The sequence below is a fragment of the Bombina bombina genome, chromosome 6 (genome assembly GCF_027579735.1).
Source record: "Bombina bombina isolate aBomBom1 chromosome 6, aBomBom1.pri, whole genome shotgun sequence".
In the NCBI taxonomy this organism is placed as follows: domain Eukaryota; kingdom Metazoa; phylum Chordata; class Amphibia; order Anura; family Bombinatoridae; genus Bombina; species Bombina bombina.
In genome coordinates this window covers 1,013,326,526-1,013,352,470 of record NC_069504.1, presented here as the reverse complement: position 1 = coordinate 1,013,352,470, position 25,945 = coordinate 1,013,326,526, and the positions used below count along the sequence as shown (strand labels likewise).

General features: G+C 38.2%; 1 protein-coding gene across 1 annotated transcript in view; it reads right to left on the bottom strand.

The window, feature by feature from the left end:
* ANO2 (anoctamin 2) overlaps positions 1-25,945 on the bottom strand; it is an 850,080-nt gene that overhangs the window by 150,912 nt on the left and 673,223 nt on the right. The window lies entirely within an intron of this gene.

The following is a 25,945-nucleotide window of genomic DNA, read 5'->3' as shown; positions in this document are numbered from 1 at the left end:
AAAACTAAATACTTACCTTTAAAATATACCCTAATATAGCTACAATATAAATAATAATTATATTGTAGCTATCTTAGGATTTATTTTTATTTTACAGGCACCTTTCAATTTATTTTAACTAGGTACAATAGCTATTAAATAGTTATTAACTATTTAATAGCTTACCTAGCTAAAATAAAGAGAAATTTACCTGTAAAATAAAAACTAACCTAAGTTACAATTACACCTAACACTACACTATACTTTAATAAATTATTCCTATTTAAAACTAAATACTTACCTGTAAAATAAACCCTAAGATAGCTACAATATAATTAATAATTATATTGTAGCTATCTTAGGATTTATCTTTATTTTACAGGTAACTTTGTATTTATTTTAGCTAGTTAGAATAGTTATTAAATAGTTATTAACTATTTAATAACTACCTAGCTAAAAGAAATACAAAATTACCTGTAAAATAAATCCTAACTTAAGTTACAATTAAACCTAATACTACACTATCATTAAATTAATTAAATAAACTACCTACAAATAACTACAATTAAATACAATTACATAAACTAACTAAAGTACAAAAAATAAAAAAAGCTAAGTTACAAAAAATAAAAAAATAAGTTACAAACATGTTAAAAATATTACAACAATTTTAAGCTACTTACACCTAATCTAAGCCCCCTAATAAAATAACAAACCCCCCCAAAATAAAAAAATGCCCTACCCTATTCTAAATTAAATAAACTTCAAAGCTCTTTTACCTTACCAGCCCTTAAAAGGGCCATTAGTGGGGGCATGCCCCAAAGAAAACAGCTCTTTTGCCTGCAAAAGAAAAATACAACCCCCCCCCAACATTAAAACCCACCACCCACATACCCCTAATCTAACCCAAACCCCCCTTACAAAAACCTAACACTAATCCCCTGAAGATCATCCTACCTTGTCTTCACTCAGCCGAGCAGCGATGGAACCGAAGTGGACATCCGGAGCGGAAGAAGTTAATCCTCCAAGTGGCGCTGAAGAAATCTTCCATCCGATGAAGTCATCATCCAGGCGGCTCTGAAGAAAAGTCTTCGATCCGGCCGATGTCATCTTCAAAGAGGCGCTGAAGAGGTCTTCTATCCGGGCGATGTCATCTTCCAAGCCGGGTCTTGAATCTTCCTTCCGCCGGCGCGGAACCTCCTTCTTCACCGACGGACTACGATGAATGAAGGCTCCTTTAAGGGACGTCATCCAAGATGGCGTCCCCTCAATTCCGATTGGCTGATAGGATTCTATCAGCCAATCGGAATTAAGGTAGGAAAAATCTGATTGGCTGATGGAATCAGCCAATCAGTTTGAGCTCGCATTCTATTGGCTGTTCCGATCAGCCAATAAAATGCGAGCTCAATCTGATTGGCTGATTGGATCAGCCAATCGGATTGAACTTGAATCTGATTGGCTGATTCCATCAGCCAATCAGAATTTTCCTACCTTAATTCCGATTGGCTGATAGAATCCTATCAGCCAATCGGAATTGAGGGGACGCCATCTTGGATGACGTCCCTTAAAGGAGCCTTCATTCGTCGTAGTCCATCGGTGAAGAAGGAGGTTCCGCGATGGCGGAAGGAAGATTCAAGACCCGGCTTGGAAGATGACTTCGCCCGGATAGAAGACCTCTTCAGCGCCTCTTTGAAGATGACATCGGTCGGATCGAAGACTTTTCTTCAGCGCCGCCTGGATGATGACTTCATCGGATGGAAGATTTCTTCAGCGCCGCTTGGAGGATTAACTTCTTCCGCTCCGGATGTCCACTTCGGTTCCATCGCTGCTCGGCTGAGTGAAGACAAGGTAGGATGATCTTCAGGGGATTAGTGTTAGGTTTTTGTAAGGGGGGTTTGGGTTAGATTAGGGGTATGTGGGTGGTGGGTTTTAATGTTGGGGGGGGGGTTGTATTTTTCTTTTACAGGCAAAAGAGCTGTTTTCTTTGGGGCATGCCCCCACAAATGGCCCTTTTAAGGGCTGGTAAGGTAAAAGAGCTTTGACGTTTATTTAATTTAGAATAGGGTAGGGCATTTTTTATTTTGGGGGGGTTTGTTATTTTATTAGGGGGCTTAGATTAGGTGTAAGTAGCTTAAAATTGTTGTAATATTTTTAACATGTTTGTAACTTATTTTTTTATTTTTGTAACTTAGCTTTTTTTATTTTTTGTACTTTAGTTAGTTTATGTAATTGTATTTAATTGTAGTTATTTGTAGGTAGTTTATTTAATTAATTTAATGATAGTGTAGTATTAGGTTTAATTGTAACTTAGGTTAGGATTTATTTTACAGGTAATTTTGTATTTCTTTTAGCTAGGTAGTTATTAAATAGTTAATAACTATTTAATAACTATTCTAACTAGCTAAAATAAATACAAAGTTACCTGTAAAATAAATATAAATCCTAAGATAGCTACAATATAATTATTATTTATATTGTAGCTATATTAGGGTTTATTTTACAGGTAAGTATTTAGTTTTAAATAGGAATAATTTATTAAAGTATAGTGTAGTGTTAGGTGTAATTGTAACTTAGGTTAGGATTTATTTTACAGGTAAATTTCAGTTTATTTTAGCTAGGTAAGCTATTAAATAGTTAATAACTATTTAATAGCTATTGTACCTAGTTAAAATAAATTGAAAGGTACCTGTAAAATAAAAATAAATCCTAATATAGCTAGAATATAATTATTATTTATATTGTAGCTATATTAGGGTTTATTTTATAGGTAAGTATTTAGTTTTAAATAGGATTCATTTAGTTAATAATAAAAATATTATTTAGATTAATTTAATTAATATTTAAGTTAGGGGGGCGTTAGGGTTAGGGTTAGACTTAGGTTTAGGGGTTAATAATTTTATTACAGTGGCGGCGGCGTAGTGGGGGGCAGGATAGGGGTTAATACATTTATTATAGGGGGCGACGGTGTAGGGGAGGCAGATTAGGGGTTAATAAATTTATTATAGGTGACGACGGTGTAGGGGGGGTAGGATAGGGGTTAATAGGTTTAATATAGGTTGCGGCGGGTTCAGGGAGTGGCGGTTTAGGGGTTAAACTATTTATTTAGTTGCGGAGAGGTGCGGGATCAGCAGGATAGGGGTTAATAACTTTATAATAGAGGGCGACGGTGTAGGGGGGGCAGGATAGGGGTTACTAGGTATACTGTAGGTGGCAGCGGTGTCCGGGAGCGGCGGTTTAGGGGTTAATACATTTATAAGAGTTGCGGCAGGGTCTAGGAGCGGCGGTTTAGGGGTTAGTAACTTTATTGAGTTGCGGGAGGCTCCGGGGGCGCCGGTATAGGGATAGAACAGTGTAGTTTAGTGTGAGTGCTTAGTGACAGGCTAGCAATAAAACTGGGAAAAAGCCGAAGGGCAGCGAGATCGGATGAGTGATAACTCTCACAGTCCGCTGCTCATCGCCCCGCGGCTTTTTGACAGCTTTATTTGATAACTTAGGAGTATTTTTTCAGGTCCGCGGCGGCGATGTGAGGCGAGCTTAGGCGGGCGTATTGGGCCGGCAAAGCCAGAAAAGAAGACGGCTTGATAACTAGCCCCCATGGTCTCAATGACCGACTCAGAATCCCCACGATTAAACCAAACTAAGCGTTCAATCTCCAAGCAGTCAGCTTCCGAGAAATTATATTTGGGTGAAAGAAAAGACCCTGTATTAGAAGGTCCTTCCTCAGAGAAAATTTCCAAGGTGAGAGAGATGATATCACCACTAGGTCTGCATACCCAATCCTGCAAGTTCATGCAGGAGCTATCAGAATTACTGATGCTCTCTCACACGAGCAATGACTCATGGAAGGAAGCAAACAGAGGAAACAGGGATGCGAGATTGAAATCCCAGGAAAAGCCAGCAGAACATTTATGAGAAAGGTCTGCGGATCACTAGACCTTGAACCGTATTCTGGAAGCTTGGGGTTCTGCCGAAACGCCCTCAAAAGCCAACTCCATTAATCCCCAATTTGAGGGTTTACCCGGAGAACACCTCCGGATGGAGAGTCCCACTCCCCGGAGGAAATATCTGTCTGTTCAGAAATCCGATTCCCAGTTGTCCACCCCTGGACAGTGGATGACAAACAGCAATCGTGAGCTTCCGCCTACAGACAATCCAAGTCACCTCCTCTGACTAAGGAACTCCGAGTTCCTCTGGATTAAATAATGTCCATGCACCGCATAGGTTAACTGGATTCTGGAGTGGTGGGATCCAAACCTACCCCTCCAAGGAGACTGGAAGCTTAATCCAGTGCCTTAGACAGCACGGCCAATGATGTAAGCCACTGAGTTGACCTTGTCCGACTGGAACCAAGCTAAGGACAACTGAGGACAAGCCCTCAGAACATTGAGAATCTCTTTCAACTCCAAGATCTTAAAGAGGAAAACAGACACTTCCATGCCTTAAATAAGTACCATACTGCTTCCCAGCCCAGCAAGTTGGCATCCATGGTCACATCACCCAGGAATGTCTCCAGAAGCATGCGCCCTGAGACAGATACTCCTGAAAAAACACCACGGGAGAAAGTCTCTAGATGACTGATCTAGATCTATCTCCTGAGACAGATCCATATGATCTCCATTGTATGGAAAATAGCAAAAAGGGAATGATGTCCATGAAAACCATCAGTGAAGGGAAAATCAACTGCAGCTAGATTCAAAATCTCAACCCTCTGGTTGAAAGATGGTTTATCAACTGGACTATTGGAGCTTGCTGTTGGCCGGACAGTAGACAGCAGAGAGAAGAAAATGAATAAATCCTTGATTAGCTGACCTCTGATAGAATCTTCTCCTAGATAGAGAATCTATTAAGGTCCCCCCCAAAAAATCACCCTTATGGATGGAACAAGGGAACTCTGCTCCAGATTAATTTCCCATCCATGGGAAAGTAGCTTGGACAAGATCTCCTGAAAGAGTTTGCTCGAAGGAAGGATGACACCTGAACCATATATTGTCCAGAAAGCCCCCTTTCAATACCCCAAGACATAAAAATAATTCTAAGAAGACTTGGGAAGATCCCGATCATGTGAACAAAAAATTCACATCATTCAGGTCTATGTTCGTTATGAACAGGTCCACTTGCAGCAATGGAGAATGGATACTACTTTGAAGGGCAGTACCTTGGATTAGGAGGAAACATAAAATAAGAACCTGCAACTGCATAACTAGAAAACCTAGACTGCACCACTAAGCCGCAGGTAAGCTTCTCAGCTGATTTCCAAGATTTCAGCCACAAGCCCGACTGGCTAGCACAGCAAGTCTAATAAGACAAGGCATTGCTCTAAATGAACAATTAAACCTCCAGCTTCTTATCATGGAACCGTAAAGGAGCAGCTACCCTCCATCGGGATTGAAGTTCTCTGAGCCATAGTAGAAAAGCTCCCTTCTACTTAAGGGAGATTGGTATCCCTACCTTCTCCTATTCCTTTAAAAACATCCAAGGCATGTCTAGAAAACACCTCCTCATAGGAAGGAACATCATAGAAATGATAAAGTTCACAAAACTTTCAAAGGTTGACAACGACAGGGAATTGATGTCTTCCAAGTAGCAAAACCCTCCTTTAACAGTACACAAGGTGTGCAAGCATACATCTGAAGAAGATGACTTCAGCATCAGATGAAGGAATTATACTGTCCAAATCTTAGATTTCACCCTCAGAAATTACCGGTGAATCTTCCTCACCAGACAGAGGAGAGAGAAAAAAACTGTGTAGCAGAAAGTGGAGCAGAAACCTTACTATCTGAACCTTAAATGTCCTCTTGCATTTTCCCTATAGGAAGGAAAAAAACAGACCAAGCCGCAGAAACCACATAGGAGACCTGAGGCTAATTCTGTATGCAAATACACTCCGCCTGGAGATTGTGAGGAACCGCAGGGCACTGCATGTGACACCATAGAAGCTTGGGACGTTTAAGGAGAAACTGTGACATAGCCAGAACAGTATCATCCTGGGAGACATAAGGCTCATAGGGCAACATCTATGTACTATTCAATCACTGTTGCTAAACATACAGCACAGAAACATAAATATTTTAATCTCAAAAAGATCTAAATGTGATGGACAGATCTTACAGAACCACAATAGTTCCTCCAGAGTCTTAATTTTGAACATAGGAACAGGCTTTTGTCCAAACTGAACATAAGCCCCACAAAAATAAATGATAACTCTTGCATATATATCAGGGATAAGTATCATATCTCAAAATATATAGCTCTTAAGAGGTTCAAATCTCTAACCTATCCCAGGCAAGAGAGTTACTATTAGGCTAGGAAAGAATTTATAACAAATTCATTAAGACAGGGATGAGAAGAAAAAATGTGCTATTCCCATCAGAAAAACATCAATAGTATGCTTACTAAGCTGTTACATAAGTTTAAATAAAAAAGAAACTTTAAACATTTATTAAATCCTGCTACTGTCGCTTTAAGAATGCTATCGTATTCTCAGTTTTCTATCCAACGCACTAAGAAAACTCAGGGACCTCAGCACTCTAACCAATGTGACTAAGCAATAACTTAAAAAGGCTATCTCCTGTATACAACTCCTAGGAGATGTCAGCAGAGAAAAGACACTGCTCCGCTTTAGAAACTGCAGGCAGAGAAGCGGGTCACATGACCTCCCACAGGAATGGCGCAGTAGAAAATAAATGCGCGCTCTAACTCCCCTGTTAAGGAAAACAATAAAAGTTTACAACGGATCGTATAACCGATCTTGTATCAATTATTTTTTTTTCAAAGTTGAAAAATAGCGAGTACACTATTTAGAAGCCAAATTAACAGCATTTGCTTAGAAAACATAAAGGAAATGCTTTATTACTAAAGAGCCTAACCAGACCCTAAACAAAGTGAACACACTCATTTTAACATCTAGACGTCACACAGGAAACAATAAAGAGCCCAAAAATGTTGTAACCCCTTCACCTGAAGAGATTAAACAGTCTCAGTCACAAAGTGCAGTGCCTGCTCCATGCCCAATTGAACCCTCAATAAGGATTATCTTGTCCCTTAATATTTTCAGTTATGCAGTATCAATTTCTTAAAGTGCATAATCTCCCCACCTGGAAGAAAAAAGCACTTACCTGCTACATCTGCTTCCCGGCATGTAGACAGCTCACTAGGTATGCAAGGACACAGTTCCTCACAGAGACCTGTGTAAAATAAAGTACAGAGTCACCTACTCTGACTTTCTATACCAGGGCAGCAGAATGTTAGGAAAAATATAGTAAGGCCCACATTACAAGTTCCTAACTGCTTAAAAGCTACTACAATCCTTACTGAAGAGATTGACGTGGAATAAAGCTAGACCCAAAAACTTGCTTGTAGGAAATTCAGTTTTTCTTCAGACACCAAAAACTTCACCTCCTCCATGAATGGAGGCAAAGAGAATGACTTGGGATTGTGGGAAGGGAAATGACATATAACAGCTTTGCTGTGGTGCTCTTTTCCTCCTCCTGCTAGCCAGAAGTGATATTCCCAACAGTAATTGATGATTTCGTGGACTCACCGTATCTTATCTATATGTGTGTATGTGTGTCTAAATATGTGTATATACATACATAGATAGATAGATACACACTTTTGAGACCTTTCCACTTAAATATATTAATATTTAATAATGTTTTATTCTTCTGTCTACTGTATATTTTACATTCCAATGTTCTTCACATATATAAACCTGTATATATTCATTTAGATATATGGGTATAGATATATATTTTACAAAATAATAATCATATATTATATATTTTTAAAAATAAAAATAAAATTTTCCTCTATGTGAAGAACATTGGAATGTAAAATATGCATAACTATCTTGGGGTTTGCACTGTAAGTCTAATGAGATGCTGAGTTAGCGCACAAGTGTAAGGTTTTTTTCCTTTTTGTTTTAACAGGGACCTTCATTAAAGTCTATGAGGAGAAGAAAATAATGCGGCAGCAATATCTGAAGTCCTGAAGTTAGCGTAAGGTTTTGCTCAAGTGCAAACAGTTTACTTTCAACTTGTAGTAACAAGTTTACTTCCAGCTGTGTTTGGGCGAAAGTGTTAAAAGCACACCACTTGTAATTTGGCCCTATGTAGGGAGTTATATTTAAAGTCAAATGCCCCATTCAAATTAACAATTGTGAATTGAATACATAAAAATAAATCCATATGTTGAAATTATAAACAGTTCAGTAAACAGAGGACACTGATAAACTAAAGGGTTGCCATAATACAGTTTTTGATATTATTTTTATAGTAGAGATGTGCATTTGTTTTGTCACAAAATTAATATCTAAATGAATACACCAACGGAAATGAAAGAAAATAAAATACTGACAAAATTCATCAGTATTCATTATTTTTCTTTAAATTACCTTTAAGGGGTTAAATACTTACCTCTAACAAGCTGAAAAGCCACACTAACCAATTCCTCTTCTTCACAGAGCCCCGGACATGGTGGCTCCCAGGGCCTGCACTAAAAGAGAAGTTAAAGGGACAGTAAAGTCAATTTTTTTCTGTCATGATTTGGGTAGAGCATGCAATTTCAAACAACTTTCCAATTGGCTTCTGTTCTTTTTTTATCTTTTATTGAAGAGTAAAACTAGGTAGACTCATAAGAGCCCAGGAGTGTGCACGTGTCTTTAGTACTCTATGGCAGCAGTTTTTTCAACATTATTTGTAGCTTTGTGATACAATGTTGCAAAACACTGCTGCCATAGAGTACTAAAGACACATGCACACTCCTGAGCCTACCTAGTTTTATTCTTCAATAAAAGATACCAAGAGAACAAAGCAAATTTGATAACAGAAATAAATTTGAAAGTTGTTTAAAATTGCACGCTCTATCTGAATCATGAAAGAAAATGTTTGACTTTACTGTCCCTTTAAGTATAAAGCTACAGGTGAACTTTTTCACCTGTAACTTTGGAACAAAAATATAATGAAGGAAATAATATTCATGTTAACAAATTCCTGTATTTACAGCTTATCAGGCTCATTTTGTTGTGGCATACATTTTAACATTTTCTTTGTGACATTTCACTGTTGTCCTATATCTGGCACATGTATACCTGTTACAATTTTTAATAGTGCTATGTACTCTACCTTGTACTTTTCCTGTTACAAACTGGATATTAGGAATTATCAGCTCCAGTCTTTAAATATCTATACGTGGACAGAATCTAAGGATTTTCCTACCTGAGTACAGGTCAGTTACAGTGAGCCAACCAGCCCAAGCACTGAATAAGAATCTGGCCTGTTAATGGAACATGAGGTAACTTATTTCTACGATACATTGAGGGCTACATTACAAGTGAGGCGCAAATATTTTTGTGCAAGCGATATCATGTTTCCGTAATCATTTTTAATTGCACTAATATTACAAGTTGAGAAAAATCACTTTTTACGCTTCAATCCATACTGTGACCTCAGAGCTGTGGTTAACTGTTTTCCAAAACTAAAAAGTTGCACAACACACCTCAAAAATACATTACAATGTACAGTTACACTCTAACACCACCTAATAGAAATTATAAAAAAAAAATATTGCACAAAAAGTTATAAGGGCTCAAAGATATGAGATCTTGTGAAAAAAAGCAGCCAAAGGACTTTAACATTGAGATACATACAGATGCATTCCTAAAGGTGTATTTGTATGTATATAGTAGCGCTGCACGATTAATCGTATATGCGATTTAAAACCGCAATTAATCGCTGCGATTTAAAAACCGCAATTTTAAAAACATAATTTATGTAAGAACTTACCTGATAAATTCATTTCTTTCATATTAGCAAGAGTCCATGAGCTAGTGACGTATGGGATATACATTCCTACCAGGAGGGGCAAAGTTTCCCAAACCTCAAAATGCCTACAAATACACCCCTCACCACACCCACAAATCAGTTTAACGAATAGCCAAGAAGTGGGGTGATAAGAAAAAAGTGTGAAGCATAAATATAAGGAATTGGAATAATTGTGCTTTATACAAAAAAATCATAACCACCACAAAAAAGGGTGGGCCTCATGGACTCTTGCTAATATGAAAGAAATGAATTTATCAGGTAAGTTCTTACATAAATTATGTTTTCTTTCATGTAATTAGCAAGAGTCCATGAGCTAGTGACGTATGGGATAATGACTACCCAAGATGTGGATCTTCCACGCAAGAGTCACTAGAGAGGGAGGGATAAAATAAAGACAGCCAATTCCGCTGAAAAAAATCCACACCCAAAAATAAAGTTTAAATCTCATAAAGAAAAAAAACTGAAAATATAAGCAGAAGATTCAAACTGAAACAGCTGCCTGAAGTACTTTTCTACCAAAGACAGCTTCAGAAGAAGAAAACACATCAAAATGGTAGAATTTAGTAAAAGTATGCAAAGAAGACCAAGTTGCTGCTTTGCAAATCTGATCAACTGAAGCATCATTCCTAAACGCCCAGGAAGTAGAAACTGACCTAGTAGAATGAGCTGTAATCCTTTGAGGCGGAGTTTTACCCGACTCGACATAAGCATGATGAATTAAAGATTTCAACCAAGATGCCAAAGAAATGGCAGAGGCCTTCTGACCTTTCCTAGAACCGGAAAAGATAACAAATAGACTAGAAGTCTTTCGGAAATTCTTAGTAGCTTCAACATAATATTTCAAAGCTCTAACTACATCCAAAGAATGCAATGATTTCTCCTTAGAATTCTTAGGATTAGGACATAATGAAGGAACCACAATTTCTCTACTAATGTTGTTAGAATTCACAACCTTAGGTAAAAATTTAAAAGAAGTTCGCAACACCGCCTTACCCTGGTGAAAAATCAGAAAAGGAGACTCACAAGAAAGAGCAGATAATTCAGAAACTCTTCTGGCAGAAGAGATGGCCAAAAGGAACAAAACTTTCCAAGAAAGTAATTTAATGTCCAATGAATGCATAGGTTCAAACGGAGGAGCTTGAAGAGCCCCCAGAACCAAATTCAAACTCCAAGGAGGAGAAATTGACTTAATGACAGGTTTTATACGAACCAAAGCTTGTACAAAACAATGAATATCAGGAAGATTAGCAATCTTTCTGTGAAAAAGAACAGAAAGAGCAGAGATTTGTCCTTTCAAGGAACTTGCAGACAAACCTTTATCCAAACCATCCTGAAGAAACTGCAAAATTCTCGGAATTCTAAAAGAATGCCAGGAAAAATGATGAGAAAGACACCAAGAAATGTAAGTCTTCCAGACTCTATAATATATATCCCTAGATACAGATTTACGAGCCTGTAACATAGTATTAATCACAGAGTCAGAGAAACCTCTTTGACTAAGAATCAAGTGTTCAATCTCCATACCTTTAAATTTAAGGATTTGAGATCCTGATGGAAAAAAGGACCTTGCGACAGAAGGTCTGGTCTTAACGGAAGAGTCCACGGTTGGCAAGAGGCCATCCGGACAAGATCCGCATACCAAAACCTGTGAGGCCATGCTGGAGCTACCAGCAGAACAAACAAGCATTCCTTCAGAATCTTGGAGATTACTCTTGGAAGAAGAACTAGAGGCGGAAAGATATAGGCAGGATGATACTTCCAAGGAAGTGACAATGCATCCACTGCTTCCGCTTGAGGATCCCTGGATCTGGACAGATACCTGGGAAGTTTCTTGTTTAGATGAGAGGCCATCAGATCTATTTCTGGAAGTCCCCACATTTGAACAATCTGAAGAAATATCTCTGGGTGAAGAGACCATTCGCCCGGATGTAACGTTTGGCGACTGAGATAATCCGCTTCCCAATTGTCTATACCTGGGATATGAACCGCAGAAACTAGACAGGAGCTGGATTCCGCCCAAACCAGAATTCGAGATACTTCTTTCATAGCCAGAGGACTGTGAGTCCCTCCTTGATGATTGATGTATGCCACAGTTGTGACATTGTCTGTCTGAAAACAAATGAACGATTCTCTCTTTAAAAGAGGCCAAGACTGAAGAGCTCTGAAAATTGCATGGAGTTCCAAAATATTGATCGGTAATCTCACCTCCTGAGATTCCCAAACCCCTTGTGCTGTCAGAGACCCCCACACAGCTCCCCAACCTGTAAGACTTGCATCTGTTGAAATTACAGTCCAGGTCGGAAGAACAAAAGAAGCCCCCTGAACTAAACGATGGTGATCTGTCCACCACATCAGAGAGTGTCGTACAATCGGTTTTAAAGATATTAATTGAGATATCTTTGTGTAATCCCTGCACCACTGGTTCAGCATACAGAGCTGAAGAGGTTGCATGAGCAAAGGGGATCGCGTCCGATGCAGCAGTCATAAGACCTAGAATTTCCATGCATAAGGCTACCGAAGGGAATGATTGTGACTGAAGGTTTTGACAAGCTAATATCAATTTTAGACGCCTCTTGTCTGTCAAAGATAGAGTCATGGACACTGAATCTATCTGGAAACCTAAAAAGGTTACCCTTGTCTGAGGAATCAATGAACTTTTTGGTAAATTGATCCTCCAACCATGTTGATCTTGAAGAAACAACACAATTTGTCAATTTGTATGAGATTCTGCTAAATGTGAAGACTGAGCAAGTACCAAGATATCGTCCAAATAAGGAAATACCACAATACCCTGTTCTCTGATTACAGACAGAAGGGCACCGAGAACCTTTGTAAAAATTCTTGGAGCTGTTGCTAGGCCAAACGGCAGAGCCACAAACTGGTAATGCTTGTCTAGGAAAGAGAATCTCAGAAACTGATAGTGAATTGGATGAATCGGAATATGCAGATATGCATCCTGTAAATCTATTGTAGACATATAATGCCCTTGCTGAACAAAAGGCAGGATAGTCCTTACAGTTACCATTTTGAATGTTGGTATCCTTACATAACGATTCAATATTTTTAGATCCAGAACTGGTCTGAAGGAATTTTCCTTCTTTGGTACAATGAAGAGATTTGAATAAAACCCCAGCCCCTGTTCCAGAACTGGAACTGGCATAATTACTCCAGCCAACTCTAGATCTGAAACACATTTCAGAAATGCTTGAGCCTTCGCTGGGTTTACTGGGACACGGGAAAGAAAAAATCTCTTTGCAGGAGGCCTTATCTTGAAGCCAATTCTGTACCCTTCTGAAACAATGTTCTGAATCCAAAGATTGTGAACGGAATTGATCCAAATTTCTTTGAAAAAATGTAATCTGCCCCCTACCAGCTGAGCTGGAATGAGGGCCGCACCTTCATGTGGACTTAGGAGCTGGGTTTGATTTTCTAAAAGGCTTGGATTTATTCCAGACTGGAGATGGTTTCCAAACTGATACCGCTCCTGAGGCTGAAGGATCAGGCTTTTGTTCCTTGTTGTGACGAAAGGAACGAAAACGATTATTAGACCTAAATTTACCTTTAGATTTTTTATCCTGTGGTAAAAAAGTTCCTTTCCCTCCAGTAACAGTTGAGATAATAGAATCCAACTGAGAACCAAATAATTTATTACCCTGGAAAGAAAGGGAAAGCAGAGTAGACTTAGAAGACATATCAGCATTCCAAGTTTTAAGCCATAAAGCTCTTCTAGCTAAAATAGCTAGAGACATATACCTGACATCAACTCTAATGATATCAAAGATGGCATCACAAATAAAATTATTAGCATGTTGAAGAAGAATAATAATGCTATGAGAATTATGATCTGTTACTTGTTGCGCTAAAGCTTCTAACCAAAAAGTTGAAGCTGCAGCAACATCTGCTAAAGATATAGCAGGTCTAAGAAGATTACCTGAACACAAGTAAGCTTTTCTTAGAAAGGATTCAATTTTCCTATCTAAAGGATCCTTAAAAGAAGTACCATCTGCCGTAGGAATAATAGTACGCTTAGCAAGAGTAGAGACAGCCCCATCAACCTTAGGGATTTTGTCCCAAAACTCTAATCTGTCAGCTGGCACAGGATATAATTGCTTAAAACGTTTAGAAGGAGTAAATGAATTACCCAAATTATTCCATTCCCTGGAAAATACTTCAGAAAAAGCACCAGGGACAGGAAAAACTTCTGGAATAACTACAGGAGATTTAAAAACCTTATCTAAACGTTTAGATTTAGTATCAAGAGGACCAGAATCCTCAATTTCTAATGCAATTAGGACTTCTTTAAGTAAAGAACAAATAAATTCCATTTTAAATAAATATGAAGATTTATCAGCATCAACCTCTGAGACAGAATCCTCTGAACCAGAAGAACCATTATCAGAATCAGAATGATGATGTTCATTTAAAAATTCATCTGAAAAATGAGAAGTTTTAAAAGACTTTTTACGTTTACTAGAAGGAGGAATAACAGACATAGCCTTCTTAATGGATTTAGAAACAAAATCTCTTATGTTATCAGGAACACTCTGAGTATTAGATGTTGACGGAACAGCAACAGGTAATGTAACAGTACTAAAGGAAATATTATCTGCATTAACAAGTTTGTCATGACAATCAATACAAACAACAGCTGGAGGAACAGATACCATAAGTTTACAGCAGATACACTTAGCTTTGGTAGCTCCAGCACCAGGCAGCGATTTTCCAGAAGTATCTTCTGACTCAGTTTCAACGTGGGACATCTTGCAATATGTAATAGAAAAAACAACATATAAAGCAAAATTGATCAAATTCCTTAAATGACAGTTTCAGGAATGGGAAAAAATGCCAGTGAACAAGCTTCTAGCAACCAGAAGCAATAAATAATGAGACTTAAATAATGTGGAGACAATAGTGACGCCCATATTTTTTTAGCGCCAAAAAAAAAGACGCCCACATTATTTGGCGCCTAAACGCTTTTGGCGGCAAAAATGACGCCACATCCGGAACGCTGACACTTTTGGCGCAAAAAAACGTCAAAAAATGACGCAACTTCCGGCGACACGTATGACGCCGGAAACAGAAATTTTTTTTTGCAGCAAAAAAGTCAGCGCCAAGAATGACGCAATAAAATGAAGCATTTTCAGCCCCCGCGAGCCTAACAGCCCACAGGGAAAATGTCAAATTTTAAGGTAAGAAAAAATGATTTATTCATATGCATTATCCCAAATATGAAACTGACTGTCTGAAATAAGGAACGTTGAACATCCTGAGTCAAGGCAAATAAATGTTTGAATACATATATTTAGAACTTTATAAAAAAGTGCCCAACCATAGCTTAGAGTGTCACAGAAAATAAGACTTACTTACCCCAGGACACTCATCTACATGTTGTAGAAAGCCAAACCAGTACTGAAACGAAAATCAGTAGAGGTAATGGTATATATATAAGAGTATATCGTCGATCTGAAAAGGGAGGTAAGAGATGAATCTCTACGACCGATAACAGAGAACCTATGAAATAGACCCCGTAGAAGGAGATCATTGAATTCAAATAGGCAATACTCTCCTCACATCCCTCTGACATTCACTGCACGCTGAGAGGAAAACCGGGCTCCAACCTGCTGCGGAGCGCATATCAACGTAGAATCTAGCACAAACTTACTTCACCACCTCCATAGGAGGCAAAGTTTGTAAAACTGATTTGTGGGTGTGGTGAGGGGTGTATTTGTAGGCATTTTGAGGTTTGGGAAACTTTGCCCCTCCTGGTAGGAATGTATATCCCATAAGTCACTAGCTCATGGACTCTTGCTAATTACATGAAAGAAATATTTTTTTAAAATTTCTCTGTTCATCATAAAAACTGAGAGACTGCAGACTGTGTGGGAACAACATGCCTTCATCTGGGAGTGTTGTGGCAGTGGTCAAGCGGTGGTGTGGCGGTGGGCCATGCGCTCAATGTTGTGAGCAAAAAAGTGAGTAGTGTACAAAAACTTTGTGCCTTTTTTTTTTAATTTAACTTCTGTGACGCAAAGCATTGATTACATTCCCAGTCTGGGTCAATTTTAAAATATATTTTAATTATATATGTTCAGTAAGTTGCTTGTAGGATGTTCGAATTGTAAATAATATATTTTTAATAATATAAATAAATACTAGATGGATGATAGATGATGATATAGAGATAGATACTTAGATATTAAGATAGATGATAATTATTATATATTTAATATATAATTGAGTTGAGTGTAGAAGATAGATCATCAATCATCATACACAATGGTGCAGTGCCCAACAAGATCTTAAGTTTTTTTTCTTTTTTTTTTCTTAGTGTTCATTTTTAAATTACACTTACCATTACACTTATTATACCAGTTTGTAGCCCAGTAGTGTTCCATACCACAAATATGATCTATTCTGTTCCCAAAAAAGTAATTTTGGTTAAATAAAATTTTGATGTTGTCGATCTTTATGGTGGATGGATGCTGCTGTAATGCAAGTCAGTTTTAAAAATATTTTTTTGCAATAAAATAAATATTTTAGTATTTTTTATTGTAAGCTGCAATCAATGCAATTCAGTTTGTTTTCTTTATCATTGCTGCTAGGCTAGTACTGCAACAATAAAAAAAAGAGTCATTAATGCTTTTTGGTGAGGCAAAATATCCCAAATAGCAGGAGGCTTAAATGTGCAATGCATTCATGGAGCTTGATGCCCCGTGTTTCTGGCGAGTCTTCAGACTCGCCAGAAACAGAAGTTATGAAGCAGCGGTCACAAAGACCGCTGCTCCATAACCTGTCCGCCTGCTCTGAGCAGGTTGATTGACACCCCCCTGCTGGCGGCCTATTAGCCGCGAGTCTGCAGGGGCAGGCGTTGCACCAGCAGCTCTTGTGAGCTGCTGGTGCAATGCTGAATATGGCGAGCGTATTGCTCACCATATTCAGTGAGGTCTGGTGGACCTGATCCGCAGTGTCGGATCAGGTCCGCCAGACCTTGATACATATGCCCCATTGTGTCAGGTGTGCAATGCCCTATTAACCTGTGCATGTTCAGCCACAAAATAGCAGCCCTGAGTAGGCCTAACCAATTGTGTTGTTTAAGATTGCATGCTCTATTGCTCTTGATTAAGGACAGAAATTAAATAAATTAATTTAAAGAAGAAAAAAAATGTTTTTTTACGTTTTAGGATGTCCCTCCCAGTCCCTTTTTCTGTGTGTGTTTGTTATCTTTCCAAAAAGTAGAACTTGTCTCCCCTGACCCCCCTACCATTCTATGTCTATTTTTTCCTCCCTCCCACCACCTTATTCTATAACTCTTTTATGTTCAACTAACAGCAAAGACTGCCTGTGTGTTGTCTCCTAGTATCAAGTTCAACAAAGTCATCTAACAGCTGTGGCTCCAGATTGAAGCCTGTTTCTTCTACCACAGCAAAGGACATCCACATCCTGCTGCCTGTTTCTTCTTCTTCTACAACAGCAAAGTCATCCACATACTGCAGCCTGTTTCTTCTTCTACAACAGCAAGGTCATCCATATCCTGCAGCCTGTATCTTCTTCTACAACAGCAAGGTCATCCACATCCTGCAACCTGTGTCTTCTACAACAGCAACGTCATCCTGCAAGTGCACTGCAAACCTGTTTCTTCTACAACAGCAAGGTCATCCACATCCTGCAGCCTGTTTCTTCTTCTACAACAGCAAGGTCATCCACATCCTGCAGCCTGTGTCTTCTACAACATCAAGGTCAGTCATCCAAAGCCAGTGTCTTCTACAACAGCAAGGTCAGTCATCCAAAGCCAGTATCTTCTACAACAGCAAGGTCAGTCATCCAAAGCCAGTGTCTTCTACAACAGCAAGGTCAGTCATCCAAAGCCAGTGTCTTCTACAACAGCAAGGTCAGTCATCCAAAGCCAGTGTCTTCTACAACAGCAAGGTCAGTCATCCAAAGCCAGTGTCTTCTACAACAGCAAGGTCAGTTCTCCTGAGCCAGTGTATTCTACAACTGCAAGGTTAGTCTCCTCCAGTGAAGGCCAGTGTTGCCTCAGTCAGTCAAATAAACATGATGATGAGCAAGCCCATTGTTGTCTTCTTTATATTTAATTAATTTCAAAAGCCTGTTGTCTCTTGTATCTCAATCAAGATGACTGAATCATCAAGCCCATTGTTGTCTTCTTTATAGTCAAGTGCAAGCCTGTGGTCTCTTCAATCAAGGTGACTGCATCAACAATCAGCCCATTGTTGTCTTCTCTATATTCAAGTGCAAGCCTGTGGTCTCCTTAATCCAGGTGACTGCATCATCAAGTAACCTATTGTTGTCTTCTGTATATTCAAATGCAAGCCTGTGGTCTCTTCAATCAAGGTGACTGCATCATCAAGCAGCCCAATGTTGTCTTTATATTCAAGTGCAAGCCTGTGGTCTCTTAAATCCAGGTGACTGCATCATCTAGCCCATTGTTGTCTTCTTTATATTCAAGTGCAAGCCTGTGGTCTCTTGTCTTAATAGCAGCAGAAGCAGATCATCCTCCTTCTTGATTTAAAAAAATAGAAAATCGAAAATCTTTAGGAAGCTTTTTCAAGACTGCTTCCACTGGGTCTTTTCTGCAACTTGAAGAAACTATACTAGCATTATCAGGGCAAAGCTAACAGCTAACTGCATCATCAAGCCCATTCAATTGTTGTCTTTCTATTCAAGTGCAAGCCTGTGGTCTCTTGTCTCTCATTGTGCCACCCTACTGATCCAGGCAGTGTGTGCAGTAGTATAAATCTCCTCATTTTTTGCTAGCTGGTAGTGTGTGCAGCAGATACAATTCAAGATGAGTTCTGAAGAGCTGTCTGTGTCCAACAATAACAATGATGACTGGTTGATGCCAAAGAAAAATTCAACATCAGTTGTTTGAGAATATTTTGGATTCAGAAAAGATGATGTGAAGCAAGTAATCTGCAAGATTTGTGGAATGAGCATTGCAGCAAAACAAAGTTACACAAAAAACCTGTTCCAGCACCTTAAACAGCGGCATAAGGAAATCTTTGAACAATGTAAGGCAAAAAAAACCCAGACAGAGAAAAGACAACACAAAAAAGCTGTGAAGGTAAAGTTGAGCAGCAATTATTAATCATAAAGGCATTTGAAAGCACATAACCCTATGTGAAGACCTCCAAAAGGCATATAGAAATAACCAATGCTATTGCATATTATATTATATGCAAATACATGGTGCCTGCATACAAGGTTAGTAAAGAAAGCTTCGACAAGAGATACTAACTGCCATCTCGCAATTACTTCTCAGTAGTTGCAATCCAAGAAATGTATGCAACATGCAAAGAGGTAGTTGAATTGGAGATAAAATAATTGAACTACTATATGCAACAACAACAGATATGTGGTCAAGCCAAACAATGGAGCCATATATTATGAGTTTAACCGTGCACTTCATCAATTATGATTTTGAGATAAAAAGTCTATGCTTGATTCTGACCACACTGGAGTGAAGAGAATGCGGGCCAAGGTTTGAGAGAGGCATTGGCCTCATGGGAACTCCATGAGGAGCAACAAATATCAATCACCACCACAGACAATGGCACAAATATTGTCAAGGCTGTCGCTCTGAATAAACGGACAAGACTACAGTGTTTTGGGCACAGGTTGCATCTTGCAATTGAAAATGCAGTGAAAGATGAGCCTCACATTTCTAGAGCCACAGGCTTGTGCAAGAATTTTTTTGACATTTCTCATACAGCTGGAAAAAGAAGATGGGATTAACTCAAGCCCAGGAAGAACTTCAACTGCCAAAGCATTCACTTATAACAGAGTGCCCAACAAGGTGGATTTCAAGACAACAGATGATATAGAGAGTTTTAGAGCAACAGAGATCATTGACTCAGGTTCTCTCTGCAGACAGAAAAAACAGACATATGGTCCCACAATGGCAGGACACTAATGTTCTTGAATCTGTGAGTAAGGCACTGGGTCAAGTTCAAGATTTTACTGATGCCCTTTCTGGAGAGAACTACGTCAATGTATCATATCTGAAACCAGTTCTGCATCTATTAAACACAAAGATTCTGGCTCTGAAGGAAGATGATTCTGATCTGACCAAGACACTGAAATAAAAAATTCTTGAATATATGGATAGAAATTATGAAGAAGATACTCAAAATCTGCTGGACCTTGATCCATGATTCAAGACAAGCTACATAAATGTGGATTAAATTCCAAGCATCAAGGGGGAGGATGATGTCTGATATTGCCATCATGTCTGAGCAGCAAGTCGTGCAGGAGCCAAGTCAAGCAATCAGCAGTACCCCATGCAAAGTAATTGTAAATGTAGAAGATGTAGAAGACACAGTGCCAGCAACTGCAGCAGATGGTCCTCCCGCAAAGAAATCAAGAAAGTCTTAGAAAGCTTTTTTAAGACTGAGTCCGCTGTGCCATCTCTGCAACTTGAAGAAGCCATAGCATCAGAGCTGAACAGCAATCCTGCTTTCTCCCTCCATTGATAGTGAGACAAATTCTATGCAATGGTGGAAATTGGAAACTACATCAGATTAACTTTCCAAAATTGAGCAAGCTTGCACAAAAATATCTTTGTGTTCCTGCAACAACTTCATCATCAGAGAGGATGTTTAGCACAGCAGGAAATGTGGTGACCTGTCAATATTATGTATTACCATTTTAGATTTCAAACATTAACCTTCACTAGTCCACCACCAGCAGTAATGCTTGAAATCCAAAATGGTACTACATAATCAAAAGTTGATTTTTTATCCAAGAACCTAACCAATCAGTAAACAATGCAAATGTTTAAAGTTATATATTATTTATGTTATTTTCAGATTTTAAATATATAATATTTAGTAAATATTAACAGTATATATTATGTTATTACATATTATTACTAAATTATTTACTAGTACTACAAATTACAAATCATCAAAATTTCTTCCTGGGCCCTCCTGTTACAAGCTCTACATCTTTAAGTTTATATTTAATGTGTCACTCACTATGACTAAATAACCCATTGTGATAGTCAGCTCAAAATTGATTCACATTTTGTTCCTGTGTGAAACTGCGCATGCACTTTGTGCACTGACTGCAGTCTGGCTGTAGGGATGGCCAATGCCATAACCAGGGAAGGTTCCACTTCCAAATTTCAATGTTTGGTATTGTATTCTCTGTTTTATTTTTGAAAAAATGTAATCTTACTGTACTATGCTGCAGTGCTGCTGCTATTAGTTGATGCAAGAATGTTAAAAACAATTTGCAGGATTGACCTTCTCATTGACACATTCCTCATGTTTTCCTGGACAGTCACTCAGCTAAATGACTAACACATGAATCAGTGTGCATTGAACTTACCTTTACTGTACTTAGAAACACAAATCATGTTGCTGACCAGTCAGCACTTTTCAGGTTTCTCCATGCACACACTGCTTTATATGTTACTCATACCACAGCTAGTCTGACTTCCCAAGAAGACATGGACAATGTGGTAAGAACTTACTGGACACTGCCAGCTAATTTCATTTCAATTATCTGTGTGGTTGAGTTCACTTGTTTGTTTATGTATTCTAACTATAACTGTTCTTAGTGTTCTGTTCTGTGCTACAGCTATAAATACATGTAATATGACAGGCTGCAGGATGCCAGGATTGATCTTGTCAATGACACATCCCCCATGTTTTCCTGGACAGTCACTCAGATAAATGACCTACTACCTTTACTGCATTTAGAAACACAAATCATGCTGCTGGACAGTCAGTACTTTTCAGGTTTCTCCATGCACTCTGCTTTATATGTTACTCTTACCACAGCAAGACTGACTGCCCAAGAAAATGTGGACAATGTGGTAAGAACTGGTCAGCTAATTTCATCTCAATTAGCTTTGTATGTGTTGATTTCACTTGTTTGTATTATGTACTCTAACTATAACTATTCTTAGTGTTCTGTTATGTACTGCAGAATAACTGTGTGATGTAATATGACAGGCTGCAGGATGTCAGGATTGACCTTGTCAATGCCACATCCATCATGTTTGCCTGGACAGTCACTCATCTAAATGAATAACAAATGCAGCAGTGTGTGCATTGTACTACCTTTACTGCACTACTTATACACAAATCATACTGCTGTAACGTCAGAACTTTTCAGGTTTTCTCCATGCTTACACCGCTTCATATGTTAATCGTACCACAGCTATACTGACTGCCCAAGAAAACACGACAATGTTGTGTCAGAAGACCTAAGAACTGGCTAGTGTCTACTATATAACCAAAGCACAGGCAGCTAATTTTATTTTAACTATTTTGTGGTTTGCATTTTTATGATCCCAGAGTGTACTGGACATTGAGAAACATGTACATTAAGATTCTGTAGTGTTAAATACATTTTTTATTGAAAAATTAAGGTGTTAAAGTCATTTCTAAGAAAATCGTGATTAAAATTGCAATCGTGATTTTTTGGGTCCATTAATTTATTTTTGCCCATATCGACCAGCCCTAGTATATAGATATGTTTAAATATGAATTTACTGTAAATATTTCACATTCTAATGTTCTGCACATAGCAGAATATGTTCTTCTAAATAGATATTCCTATATATATCTGTATATATCTATACGGTATAGATATATACTGATATATATATATATATATAGGAATTTTTATTTATACCTATATATAATCATCTATACATCTAGACTATACCTATATATAATCATCTGTATATATAGGTATACATATATATTTGTGCATAAAAAGATCAGATATATGTAGAAATATTTATTTATGAATATATAGAACATATTCCATTATATTAAGAACATTTGAATATGAAATATTCATATTTTCATTTCGGGTTGCGAAAATGCTACAGTGTTTGCGTGAGAGAGTGAATGGTAGTTTATTTTCTACTTTTTTTTCTCCATTGTCTTCTAAGGGGGAATGCGAAAACATGATCACAATTTTCAATCTTCAAGCGCAATTTCGGTTTTTGGAGAAAAAAAACAGTTTACTTTCAACTTGTAATACTAGCGCAACCTGGTTAGCGCAAAAATTAAAATCTTAGTGTAGTTTTCACTATAGTGAACACATGAAATACCGCTCCACTTGTAATCTAGCCTTGAATGTTTACATCAGTTGAATCAGGGCTAAAAATAACGAAATGGCAAGTGCTGGGGTACCCCTTGCCAATGCTCCAAATATCCTCTGGGGTACACAAACCATAGATTAAGAAACCAGGAAGTACACTAAACCAAACTTGTTTAAAGTTCTAATGCAAATCTCATTTGTTACATATCAAATAGTTATACAAATGACTAAAAAGCGCCTCCAAATGTGATACAATATATAAAATATTTTGCAAAATATATAAAAAACATACACTCTTAAAAGTGTGTCAAAAACAATCCCCTGTATACATAAAGGATATATATATAACATGCACGGATGTTTCTTTAAATCGTGTCTTATTCTGCTGCTTCACAGATCATCACCGGTTGGATATAGTTGATGCTAATAAAATATTTAAAACAAACAGACAGAAGCGCAAGAACAGATCTAAATGTAGTAAAAATAAATAAAAAATCTAATCTTTTAGATGTGACACCTGCAAAGTAAAAACAAGGGGAAGTCTCCAGCTGGTCAATCAAATACACATCCATACACATCCTGGTATTGAATTGATTGAATGAACAACCCTGTTAAGTTCACTAACCTTTCCAGTAATTTAATTCATAAAATTGTAGTGTTTGGAGTACATGCTGCACATACTCCAAATTCTCCAAACACTTCCCCTTTTTTTACTGTGGCATGTGACATACCTCATAATCGTTTGAGGTTTGAAAGTGTGACATCTAAAAGATTAGATTATTATTATTATTTTTTACTACATGTAGATCTGTTCTTGTGCTTTTGTCTGTTTGTTTTATATCTCATTTGTTAGGCCATGTAATTTTTGCATTACTGACACTAGTTAACCCCCCTCAGCAGACATTAAATACATAATGTCCCATGTGGTAGGCATAAACATTGCAGCTACAAAGCAGCAAACCAATGATGAGTAGTAGTTACATAGTTCTTAGCTCTGACTTTACTTTATTTGTGCATTATTCATGAACCTTCTTGTGCTCTACTCTTTATTAGGCATCTACCAGCCATTCTTCACACCTGTATATTGGACAGCATTTCTATTCTTGGTTGCTCTCCAAGTTGGCTTCTGAATACTGCTGCCAAGCCTGTCTTTATTAACTACTCTTGTGCTGACTTGATGCCTTTCTGATCTGAATCTTCTATTGCTGATCATGTTTCCTGGACTATGGGGCCGATTTAACAATGTGTGGACGGATATGATCTGCTGTAGCAGATCATGTCTGCTGCACATCGATAAATGCCAACAGCATTTATCATTGCACAAGCATTTCTAATAAAGCTAGCAGGGGTGTCAATCAACATGATCGTATCCGGTCGGGCTGATTGCTGTCCGCCGCCTCAGAGGTGGCGGACGAGTTAAGGAGCAGCGGTCTTAAGACCGCTGCTTCTTAACTCTTGTTTCCAGTGAGCCTGAAGGCTCGGGGGGAAACAGATGTATTGGGGTCAAAAACCGGCTTGATAATTCGGCCCCTAAGTCTGATCTACTATAACTGCCCCTTGCTAGGACCGACCTAAATTTTGCATTCTGCTTCTGTTTTGTTGCTATCAGACTTTTCTCTTTGTTGATCTTGCAGCTACCATAGCCTTCACCTTAAGGTAATATCTTTGTGTTTTCCTATATTTATTTGACTGTCATGTTTGGCTGCACTATTTTTAGTGGAAGGGGCCCAGATACAGAGATATCTATAGTTGCAGGGGAGTAACTACTGGGGATGCAGAGGTTGCGACTGAGAGTGAGCCCTGTAGGCCCCCCTCACTGGGGGCCCAGCTGTCTTCAGTACAAACTTAGCTATAGATCTCATTGGGTCTTTGGCATGCACATTGGCTCATGACTGCACATGTAGTCTCAGCAAAGGCTAAAAAATTCCTGAGCTCCCATAAAAGTGTTGACGGCTGAGCTCTTAATTGATTGACGGCTTTCTCAGGATTTCCCATTAACTCTCTGCACTCTGACATCACTGAGGAAAGCAGCCACGGAACTATCCATTGTGGCACTAGGGAGAACTTAACCCTGTGAAAGACACAAGGCTTCAATTCACAGTCTGCTAGATTACGAGTCTTGCATTAGCCTTAAAAAGCAGCGTTGAGAGGTCTCAACACTGCTTTTTAACACCCGCTGGTGTTACGAGTCTGGCAGGTACAGGTGTACCGCTCATTTTTATTCCGCGACTCGAACATACCGCAAATCCCCTTACGTCAATTGCGTATCCTATCTTTTTAATGGGATTTTCCTAACGCCGGTATTACGAGTCTTGTAGAAAGTGAGCGGTACACCCTCTCCTGTCAAGACTCCTACCGCATTTAAAAGTCAGTAGTTAAGAGTTTTATGGGCTAACGCCGTAACATAAAACTTTTAACTAAAGTGCTAAAAAGTATACTAACACCCATAAACTACCTATTAACCCCTAAATCGAGGCCCCCACACACATCGCAAACATTTAAATACATTTTATAACCCCTAATCTGCCGACCGGACATCACCGCCACTGTAATAAATATATTAACCCCTAAATGGGTGGGTTTTAGAGTAGGGTTGGGTGTGTGGGTGGTGGGTTTTAATGTTGGGGGGTATTGTATTTTTTCCAGGTAAAAGAGCTGATTACTTTGGGGCAATTCCCCGCAAAAGGCCCATTTAAGGGCTATTTGTAATTTAGTATAGGGTAGGGATTTTTTTTTATTTTGGGGAGCTTTTTTTTATTTTATTAGGGGGATTAGAGTAGGTGTAATTAGTTTACAATTCTTGTAATTATTTTATTTTTTTCTGTAATTTGGTGGGGGGGGGTTTGTACTTTAGTTTATTTAATTTAATTGTATTTTATAGTGTAGTGTTAGATGTTAGTGTAACTTACGTTAGGGTTTATTTTACAGGTAAATTTGTACTTATTTTAGCTAGGTAGTTATTAAATAGTTAATAACTATTTAATAACTATTGTACCTAGCTAAAATAAATACAAAGTTGCCTTTCAATTTATTTAATTGTAGTTATTTTATTTAGATTTATTTAA